General features: G+C 47.9%; 1 pseudogene; it reads left to right on the top strand.

Annotated features, from left to right (window-relative positions):
- The first annotated feature begins 9,119 nt into the window (after positions 1–9,119).
- LOC119439983 (uncharacterized) lies at positions 9,120–10,195 on the top strand (annotated as a pseudogene).
- The last annotated feature ends 364 nt before the right edge of the window (positions 10,196–10,559 follow it).

The raw sequence follows: 10,559 nt of genomic DNA on the forward strand, positions 1-10,559 counted from the left end.
TATGCTTAGATAAGGAAGTTGATAACAATGTTGCCTCGCCCATCATTTTCATGGCTTGACTCTAACCAGTAGTTGTTATATCCTTTCTTCTGGATCAAGGAATGGACAGCGCTTGTTATATACCTCCATTGTTGGTTTTATACTGTGGTCCTAATGATTAGACAACGGGTGCAACAATATAAGCACTCGTAGTTCTATTTTCATGGAATTAACTAACACAAGATGGCGATAGGTATCATGGAAAGGATTGAGACCTGCAGCGAATAGATAACCGGCTCTCGTAAGTGAGAATGAGCTTTGTCTTGGTCAGAGTATGTGCTCATAACAGTTCCAGGACCTTTGCAACGTAGAATCAATGTATATTTCCACTGAAAGTGGAACAGTGAAAATTATTTGTTTTATTGTAAGTTCAATTCAGAAGAACAATACGAAGGATGATTTTGATATTAGAAAGTGAGATAGATCACTTTTCTTTTTAAAATACAAATTAGCAACTAAATTTAGGAAAGTGAATGCTTGTACATTTGTAGTTTTGCCTTACCACCTTCGTAGTGTCTCAGAAGACCGAATTCAACTATACGAGCCTGAGTTCCAAAAGATCAATATTGCAGTTGGCTACGCTGCATAGATTTTGGAGGCATTTAGCCATATCGCGTACACTAGCACTGATGTGGAGATAAAACAGACGAGAATGCTTAAAATTAATGTTCGTATTAAATATACTCTGATTGCAAGGAGAGCTGGCACTTACCTGCAGAAGCATATCTCAGCCACTTCACCTTAGTGGTGTTATGTGAATACGTCCACCTGTACCAGAAGCTTGGCACTGCAGAAATTATTTCAGACAACTGCTTGTTAAGAGAAGACTTCGCTCGTTCTTATAAAGGAGAGGGAACTGCAAGGTTGTTCGGCGACTTCATGTGGCTCGACGCACTGAGTGGACGCGCGCGCTTCACGCTCTTGTTGTCTGATTCACCGCCAGCCCGTGTCACTGCGTGACGACCGCACCGTTTACGCCATTCTCTTCCAGGTTAATCACGAAACGGACCTTGTCCCCAGCTCGTGACGGTTGCTCACGCCATGTGTGCAACCATGTTTTATTCACCCGTCTGCATATTAAATTCGCCATAAACTTGGATTCTCCGAATTCTTGTAAATATTGTTGCCCTTACTGAGCCGCGGAGCTCTCAACAACTACTAAAGCTGTGATAGGAAACGGTCCTGCAACAATGATGGCGACTGAAGAGCAAAGAAAATTATGCAATGTTATACGAATGATAACCGTAAATTGCGCCTAATTCTTCACAGGATGACAACCTTATTTTTATTGATGTTCTCGTATTCTTATTGGCCTTCGTCCGGCCGTACGCCCCCATAACTGCTAAAGAGTGGAATTGTCTTCCCGCCCAGGTGGCATTTATCCAAAGCCACAAACGGCTTGTAAGCGTAGTCTATACCATTCCGTAAGCCCTCATCTATTCTTGCTGCGTAAGCCTGCTAGTCTTATTTGCAGCTAGTATTGTATAACATTGTCTTGTAGTAATAAGAATTATTCTTGTTTACTTACGTATTTTCACTTTTATCTGTAGGCAAAACTAAATTATCAGCGTGTATTAGGTAAAATTTTTTCGAAATAGAAGCAATTATTTATATTACATTGTTTTGTTCTTGCTTTTAAATGAACCCTGCCCACTGTAACATATCTGACTCGGACAGTAGTATTAATTAATAAATATATAGAAATAGTCTATCTCCATGGTGGCTATAGAGATTGCGTAGCTATATATTGCCAATCAAAGGCACTGTTCATGATTTCTCTTGTATTTATTCAAATAAGTTGACTTTAAACAACATTATATAAAAGTCATACCCAGAAATTACACTTACTAGCACTATACGCTAGTAAGTTTTGTCCGACCAACTTATGCAACCCTACATAAAGGGCAAGAGATGTTCGTAGACATACCCTAGTGACTAAGACGGTCTTCCTGGATGCAAAATTTCCCAATTATGAGGTTATTCTAATTTAGAACACGTTGGCCTCTTTGATTCTACCCTCGATGAATCAAAATTAAATTTGACACTGCGACGAGGTTTATTGTCGTCGATAACGTTCTAGGAACGCTAGGAACAGGTAGGCAATGCAAGGGCTGTTTGTAGCACAGGGTTCTCTCGCGATCACGGCACGGTCCTTCGTCTTCTTCTTCAGTCGGCACATACCCAGGGCCGCCTCTGCTTCATTACAATGCCCCGGGAGCGAAGCATAGCCACCCTGGCGACTCAGGGCGCTGAGAAAATGAGTGGGTCGTAATACGGTTTCAGGCGGTTGACATGTACTGTCTCTCGCCCACGACGACGCAGGTCTGGTGACACTGTGAGCGGCTCAACGATGTAGTTGACCGGTGAAGTGGCATTGACGATACGGTACGGACCGTGATCGCGCCAGGAGTTTGGAAGAGAGGCCAGGAATGTGGGCTGGTATCCAAAGCCAAACAAGCGAACCGGGAGCAAAGCTGGGTGGTGGTTGATGAGTATGGTCATGTCGTGTCTTTTGACGTTCTTGAGTCTCGCTAGTGAGGGAACGTGCCAGCTGACGGCAATCTTCAGCATACTTGGCGACTTCGGAAAGTGGAGTGTACTCTGCGGCATCAGGTTGGTACGGCAGTATGGTGTCCAAAGGGCAGGAAGGTTCTCGGCCAAACACAAGGAAAAACGGGGAAAAGCCGGTAGTCGCTTGCGTCGCGGTGTTGTATGCGAACGTGACAAAGGGGAGTACGGTGTCCCAGTTGGAGGGGTCGGATGAAATATACATCCGTAACATGTCGCCAAGTGTGCGATTGAACCGTTCGGTCAGGCCGTTGGTTTGGGGATGGTATGCGGTCGATTTTCAGTGAATGATCCTGCACTCCGTGAGGAGGGCTTCGACACCCTCCGACAAGAAGACACGGCCCCTATGACTCAGTAGTTCTCGGGGAGCACCGTGGCGAAGAACAAAATTGCGAAGGATGAAAAACCTAACTTCACGGGCGGTCGCTGCCGGCAGAGCTGCAGTCTCAGCGTAGCGAGTAAGATGATCTACGCCGACAATAATCCACCGATTTCCACACCCGCTGCATGGAAGCGGGCCGTAGAGGTCGATGCCGACGCGGTCGAACGGACGAGCCGGGCATGGTAGCGGCTGCAATGGTCCTGTGAAACGGTGTGTAGGTGTCTTGCCCTGTTGGCAAGTAGTACAAGCCTGAATGTACTTTTGCACAAAGTTGTACATGCCTCGCCAATAATAGCGCTGACACAACCTTGTGTAAGTTTTGAGGACGCCGGCATGAGTGCTTAGGGGATCAGCGTGAAAAGATGCGCAGATGTCAGAGCGCATATGACGAGGTATAGCAAGGAGCCATTTCCGACCGTCCGGCATATAGTTGCGGCGATATAGAATGTTGTCTCGCACGGAAAAGTGGGTTGCTTGGCGACGCAGTCCTCGTGTCGAAGGGACATCAGACGGAGCGGCAAGGTAGTCAAGTAACATTGCAAGTGTTGGGTCCTTGCGCTGCTCTGTGTGCATGTTGGTGATGGCCAATGGTGACAGGGTGGACGCGGAGTCTGACAAAGACGCCAAGTCAGGTGTCAGTGGGGAGCGGGAGAGCGCATCAGCGTCGGAGTGCTTGCGACCGCAGCGGTACATGACGCGGATGTCGTACTCTTGCAAGCGAAGCGCCCAACGTCCTAAGCGTCCCGACGGGTCTTTCAAGGAAGAAAGCCAACAAAGGGCATGGTGGTCTGTAACTACGGCGAAAGAACGGCCGTAAAGGTATGGACGAAACTTGCTTAGTGCCCAGATGATCGCCAGGCACTCCTTTTCTGTCACTGAGTAATTCAATTCTGCTTTCTTTAGAGTACAGCTAGCATAAGCGACGACGTATTCATCATAGCCAGCTTTCCGTTGCGCTAAGACCGCACCAAGGCCAACTCCGCTGGCGTCAGTGTGAACTTCCGTAGGAGGAGCAGGGTCGTAATGGCGAAGAATCGGTGGTGAGGTCAACAAGTGGCGCAACTTCTGAAATGCCGCATCACATTCAGGTGACCACGCTGCTATGCCGTTACTGTCGGAAAGTAAACTTGTCAAGGGCGCCATGATGGATGCGAAGTTGCGTACGAAGCGACGAAAATACGAACACAAGCCAATAAAACTCCTGAGGGTTTTGATAGACGTGGGCGTAGGGAAGTCTGCAACGGCGCTGAGCTTGTCTGGGTCCGGGAGGACGCCGTCCTTTGAGACTACGTGACCCAAGATGGTTAACTTGCTTGCAGCAAAACGGCACTTTTTGAGGGTGAGCTGTAGGCCGGCAGAGGCGAGACAGGTCAGAATGTCATGCAGGCGAGCGAGGTGTGTCGGAAAATCGGTTGAGAAGACGACGATGTCGTCGAGGTAGCATAGACATGTCTTCCATTTGTGGCCGCGAAGGATGGTATCGATCATACGCTCAAAAGTAGCAGGCGCGTTGCACAAACCGAAGGGCATGACGTTAAACTCATAGAGGCCATCGGGTGTAACGAATGCGGTTTTCGGACGGTCAGGTTCGGCCATTGGAACTTGCCAGTATCCGGAGCGCAGATCCAAGGAAGTGAAATATTCTGCGCCTTGCAAGCAGTCGAGAGCGTCATCGATTCGAGGCAGTGGATAAACGTCTTTTCTTGTTATCTTGTTTAGGCGTCTGTAGTCGACACAAAAACGAATGGAGCCATCTTTTTTTCTTACCAATACGACAGGTGACGACCAAGGACTTTGAGAAGGACGGATGACTTCACGTTTGAGCATGTCGTCCACTTGCTCTGTGATGACTCGTCGCTCTTTGGCCGATACACGATACGGGCGCTGTCGCAAGGGGAAGTGGGAACCGGTGTCGATGGTGTGAGAAACACCGGTGGCACGGCCCAATGACGTCTGATGGCAGTCGAAAGAAGAAAGAAACTTGTGAAGGAGAGCGAGGAGTTGGCGGCGATGAGATGGGGAAAGAGAAGGGTCGATGGCGTTGTCAAAACACACTGAAGACGATGAGTCTGAGACAGAAGCGATGGCGTCAACGTAACAACGGTGGGAGTCGGTAGGAACATCGAGATCGTCAACGTAGTCGACCGCCTGCAAGTATCCTAGGGTTTCTCCACGCAGTAGGCTGATCGGGTACTGGTAGTAGTTGGTGACCAGCATAACAGTTGACCCAGATGTTATAGTCAGCACGGCAAACGGAAGAACGATGCCCTTGCGCTGAGCAAACACATCGGACGGCGTGAACACTAATGTGGCGTCATAGTCGGCAGCAGACGACAAGACAACAGCCATCGACGACTCAGGGGGTATGGTTGTGTCGGCATCAACAATGAGTTTATCGGCAACGCGAGGAGAGCCAGTCGGCAGTGATTCACATAGTGGTAAAAGCGAAACTTCTGCACGCGAACAGTCAATGACAGCATGATGACGTGACAGAAAATCCCAACCAAGGATGAGGTCATGAGAGCACGATGGTAGCACGAAACACTCGATTATGTACAGAACTTCGTTGATGACAACACGGGCCGTGCATACAGCTGAAGGGTGAATTCGCTGCGCGCTGGCAGTGGCGAGCACCAGGCCAGAGGGAGCTGTAGTCACTTTTCGGAGTTTGCGACGAAGGTTCTCGTGAATGACCGAAACGGCGGCTCCGGTATCGACTAGCGCAACTGCGGGTACTCCCTCTACAAAAACGGTAATAACATTTTGCGGCGAAGATGGAGGTCTTGGGAACGTCGACGTATTTGCAGTTCTTGCCTCAGGAACTGCAGCAGTCAGTTTCCCGCTTCAGTGGGAGCTCGACGAAGCAGGGGCGAAATCGAACGCCGACGAGGGGAAGGGGAACGACGAGTTTCTGATCGGCGATCAGTTTGAAGACGTCTCGGTGAAAATGGAGACGCGGCGGCGTATTGTGGTGCGTAGGTGGGCGTTTCAAAGGTGGTAGGCGTTGTTGGGGCGCGGCGGCGACAGAAGCGCGCCACATGGCCAGCAATGCCGCAGGCGAAGCAGATAGGCCGGTTGTCTTCAGTGCGCCACGTCGAGGTTGGACGAAAAAACTGTGGTGACGGTAGGGCAACTGGAAATGAAGCCGGATGCATGGGCGATGAAAAGGAAGCTGGCGGCGGAGGAGGCCGTGCAACCACGGCTGCGTAACTGAGTGGCAGCGACGTAGGGTTGTCTGGCGTCCGCGACAAGGACAAAGCTCTAACGTTACATCTTAGAGCCGTACGTAGTTTGTGTGTGGTAGACGATAATGGACGAAAAGAGAATGCTAGTTGAGCTCGGGAAGGAGATGGGACTGAGTGGAGAGGCTTTGAAGGAATGGGTGAGTTCAGAGCAGAAGGATCGAGCAAAGGATGCGAGCAAAGCGAGCATCGTCGCTGGCGCGGAGCGCCAGCGACGATGAGAGCCAGGCTTCCACGTCGTGTTCGGCGGTCCCACTGAAAATTGGTGGATCGCGATGAAGAGGGACGCCGGCGGAGACGACAGTGGCAGCCGGTGGTGCAGGCGACGAAGTAGCTGGATCAGGCATAGTGCAGGGCGATCGCGTTGGTGTTGGCAGGGTTCGAGTGCGGAGCTCCAGGACGAGGCGAAGGATCTCAGCAACCTCCACCAAATGCGACGAGGTTTATTGTCGTCGATAACGTTCTAGGAACGCTAGGAACAGGTAGGCAATGCAAGGGCTGTTTGTAGCACAGGGTTCTCTCGCGATCACGGCACGGTCCTTCGTCTTCTTCTTCAGTCGGCACATACCCAGGGGCGCCTCTGCTTCATTACAACACGAAGGTATTTTACAGACTACTAAAAGAACGCGATCAGCGGAGTCTAAACATACAGTACTCCGCTGCCCGAAATTTACAAAATGCTTCTTCCTTTGTTCAGTGACCAGTCGACTTGAATTATCATTCCCAAACACCATAAGAATAAAATGAACCGAGGGGCCCGATTTTTAATAAGCATGCCGTAAGAAGCCAACAAACATTAACACCAAGGACAACACAGGGGAAATTACTTGTAGTTATTAATTGAATGAAAGAAATTATAAATTAATGAAAATTAAGACCCACGTCTTCGCATTACGCGTGCGGCGCTCTCACTATTGAGCTACCGCGGAGCCGTTTTCCCATCCACTTTCTGGGGTATTTATGTTTTACAACAAGAAATAACCCTGGGAGTCTTAGCCAGCGCCACCACTCACAAACCATTGGGCCCCTTCTTCTCGTTCCCTTTCTTCTCGTTCACTACATAACGAGGGCTCGAATCCGGCAACAACGATGCCTTCAGGTACCATATGTGGGTTTATTGACCAGTTGCCATCACCCAAAAAGATCACGTGCTCGTGACGCCTGCGGCAGAAAGGATGTTCCACATCCGCCCTATGGTTTGTGAGTGGTGGCGCTGGCTAACACTCCCAGGGTTTTTTTCTTGTTGTAAAACATAAATAACCCAGAAAGTGCATGGCAAAACGGCTCCGCGGTAGCTCAATGGCGAGAGCATCGCACGCGTAATGCGAAGACGTGGGTTCGTTCCCCACCTGCGGACAGTTGTTTTTTCATCCATTTTCATTTCCATTAATTTATAATTTCTTTCATTCAATTAATAAGTACAAGTAATTTCCCCTATATTGTCCTTGGTGTTATTGTTTATTGGCTTCTTATGGCATCCAAACACCATAAGTTATATGAAGCTGAATGTGGCCTCAAAATACTCAATCTCTTGGTTTTTTGCCGAACACGTGTGCCGAAAACGCCATGTTTGTTCAAAAAGAAAGGCCTTGGAAAGTATAGTACTGCTCATGCTCAGGCGCTACAAAACAGTATCACACTTAACTGCCTGCGCCTGACCATCAAGTGCCAATCACCACGAGTACCAAACACTCAGTACAGAGGCTAAATGTGAGACATTTCTTGCAGTTGATTATCTTTTAAACAGGTTGTTCAAAGAGATCCAGCTCTGGTGCTAGAACAGCGCTTCCACTCACTCGTAGAAGAGACTAGCTAATGTTTCTTAGTGCATCCCCTCTCACACTGCCTCAAAACATTGCGTGGTATACGCGGTGTCACCGTTATATGCGCGCCGCCGCAGAATTCGGGACAAACGTGAAGAGGACTCCTTGAAAAAATGAAAATAAGCGCCGTGTACGGAAAAGCAAGCTTTGCTACGAGCCGGACCGTATCATTTTAGAGTTCTCCTGTTTTGCTGCTACTGTTACTATGACAGTACTGGGAGGAGCGTTATTAAAAATTCCGAGAGATCGTCTAGAGCACATAGGATGTCAGTGCATACATTTGTATGGAACTTGTAAATGAAAAAGTGATAAATATTCCGTAATATACAGAAAGCATTTTGCAATCACAAGTGCGATTGGTTTGCTAACATAACGGGAAAAAACGCTTTCGAATAAGGCACAAGTTAGCTTAGCGATTCCGGCGATTTTGTCGTAGTTCATAGCGTGACTGCAGGAGAAAGCACCGAAGTTAAAAAAATAGATGATAAACGTTAATTATAAACGATACGACTCAGTGGACACGGCAGCACTGCCGTGACAATGTCACCGAACGTACCCTTACTTGTGCAGGTTTACGCTGGCTACTTGTTCTTCGTCTTCGGCGAGGCGGCATCATTCCCTGTTGACGGATACTGCCTGTAGCCTGACGGAATCGACGCGGCGCAATGCCTTCATGGGTATCTCTGGTTCTGCGTATCTTCATTCGACGTGATTATGCCTTCTCTTCGACACGTGGACATGGAATACGGCGCGGCATCTTTGGGCACGCTGACATCACGGGACTATCGGCGGACAGCAAGGCCTGTGGCTATAAAAGGCGCATCTGCACGCTCCCGCTTCAGTGCACACGGCTGCACTGTCGTGACAATGCCACCGAACGTACCCTTACTTGTGTAGGTTTACGCTGGCTACTTGTTCTTCATCTTTGGAGAGGCGGCATCGTTCCCTGCTGACGGATACGGCCTGTAGCCTGACGGAATCGACGCGGTGCAATGGTTTCATGGGTACGACTCGTTCTGCGCATCTTCATTCGACGTGATTATGCCTTCTCTTCGTCACGTGGACATGGAATACGGCGCACCATCTTTGGGCACGCTGACATCACGGGACCACCGCTGGACAGCAAGGCCTGTGGCTATAAAAGGCGCGTCTGCACGCTCCTGCTTCCGTGGACACGGCAGCACTGCCGTGACAATGTCACCGAACGTACCCTTACTTGTGCAGGTTAGTGAAAGAAAATATGGCTTCCATAGCGATTATCTTTGTTTAATAGTGCTGCCGTGTCCACGTAGGCTTGTGCATTGTATATGTAACTGCTTTTCGATTGCATTCTTGTAACTCAGGCTTTCCGGAGATATTGAATCTAACCCCGGTCCTATTACTGAAAAAATTTTCGAAGGAATGATTAACAGGCAGAAAGAAATTCTTGCTAAAATCTCAGTAATACAGGAAAACCTGACATCTTCTGAAGCTCGCATTCTTGAAATACAAGCCAGGCTTCTGGCTATGGAAAATAAACTACTGAGCGTTGATGAAAGTCGTAAAAAGCTTACCGACTTAGAGAGCGTTGTTAGTGGTCAAGAAACAGCCATGAGAAGCATTTCCAAGCAGCTTGATGATTTTGAAAACCGATCTCGTCGCAACAATCCCATAGTTAGAGGTGTAAAAGAGGAAGTGCGTGAAACACATGAAACATTATTAAAGAAGGTTAATGATGACATATTTGAAAATAAACTCGGACAGAAACGGAATTCCATCGAAAGAATTCATAGATTAGGGAAGAAAACGCCGGGCAAGGACCGACCTGTAATTATAAAGTTAACTGATTTCAGAGATAAGATGAAAATTTTGCAGAACTGTCACAAGCTCAAAAATACAAAAATAAGCATATCAGAAGATTATTCCAAAAGGGTTACTGAGCTCCGCAAAAAGATTGGAAATCATCAGACGAAGAGAGGCACAATGACCTGAAAGTTAAATTAATCTTCGACAAGGTTAAAATTGTTGATGTTCTGTACAGTTGGGATGAAGTTACCGGCGGAAGAGTAAAGTGTCATACTCCCACAGAGGTCAGTCATATGCGACTCAAAAACTGCCCCAATGCATGCTTTAGGATTATAAATGTGAACGCCAGGAGTTAAGTTAATAAAGTAGCCGACATTGAAAGCATAATCTTGGAGCATGAACCACATATCGTGGTAATTACTGAAATTTGGCTTCATCGAGACATATCGAATGCCGAGGTCACGCCCCCCCCCCCCCCCAATTATACAATAATAAGAAAAGACCGGACCGGAAGAGGTGGGGGAGTGGCAATTATGGTTGAAAGTGTTTTATTGTTTTCTGTACTTGATGTTCCGGAAGACATAGAATCAGTTTGGATTAAAATTATGTTGAACAACCGCACGGTGTATGTCGGTGGTGTCTACAGAGCTCCAAACTCCTCTGTGGACAAGCTTATTAACCTTAGAAATTTTATGGACACGAACGTAAACCATGATGACA

The sequence above is a fragment of the Dermacentor silvarum genome, chromosome 2 (genome assembly GCF_013339745.2).
Source record: "Dermacentor silvarum isolate Dsil-2018 chromosome 2, BIME_Dsil_1.4, whole genome shotgun sequence".
Lineage (NCBI taxonomy): Eukaryota > Metazoa > Arthropoda > Arachnida > Ixodida > Ixodidae > Dermacentor > Dermacentor silvarum.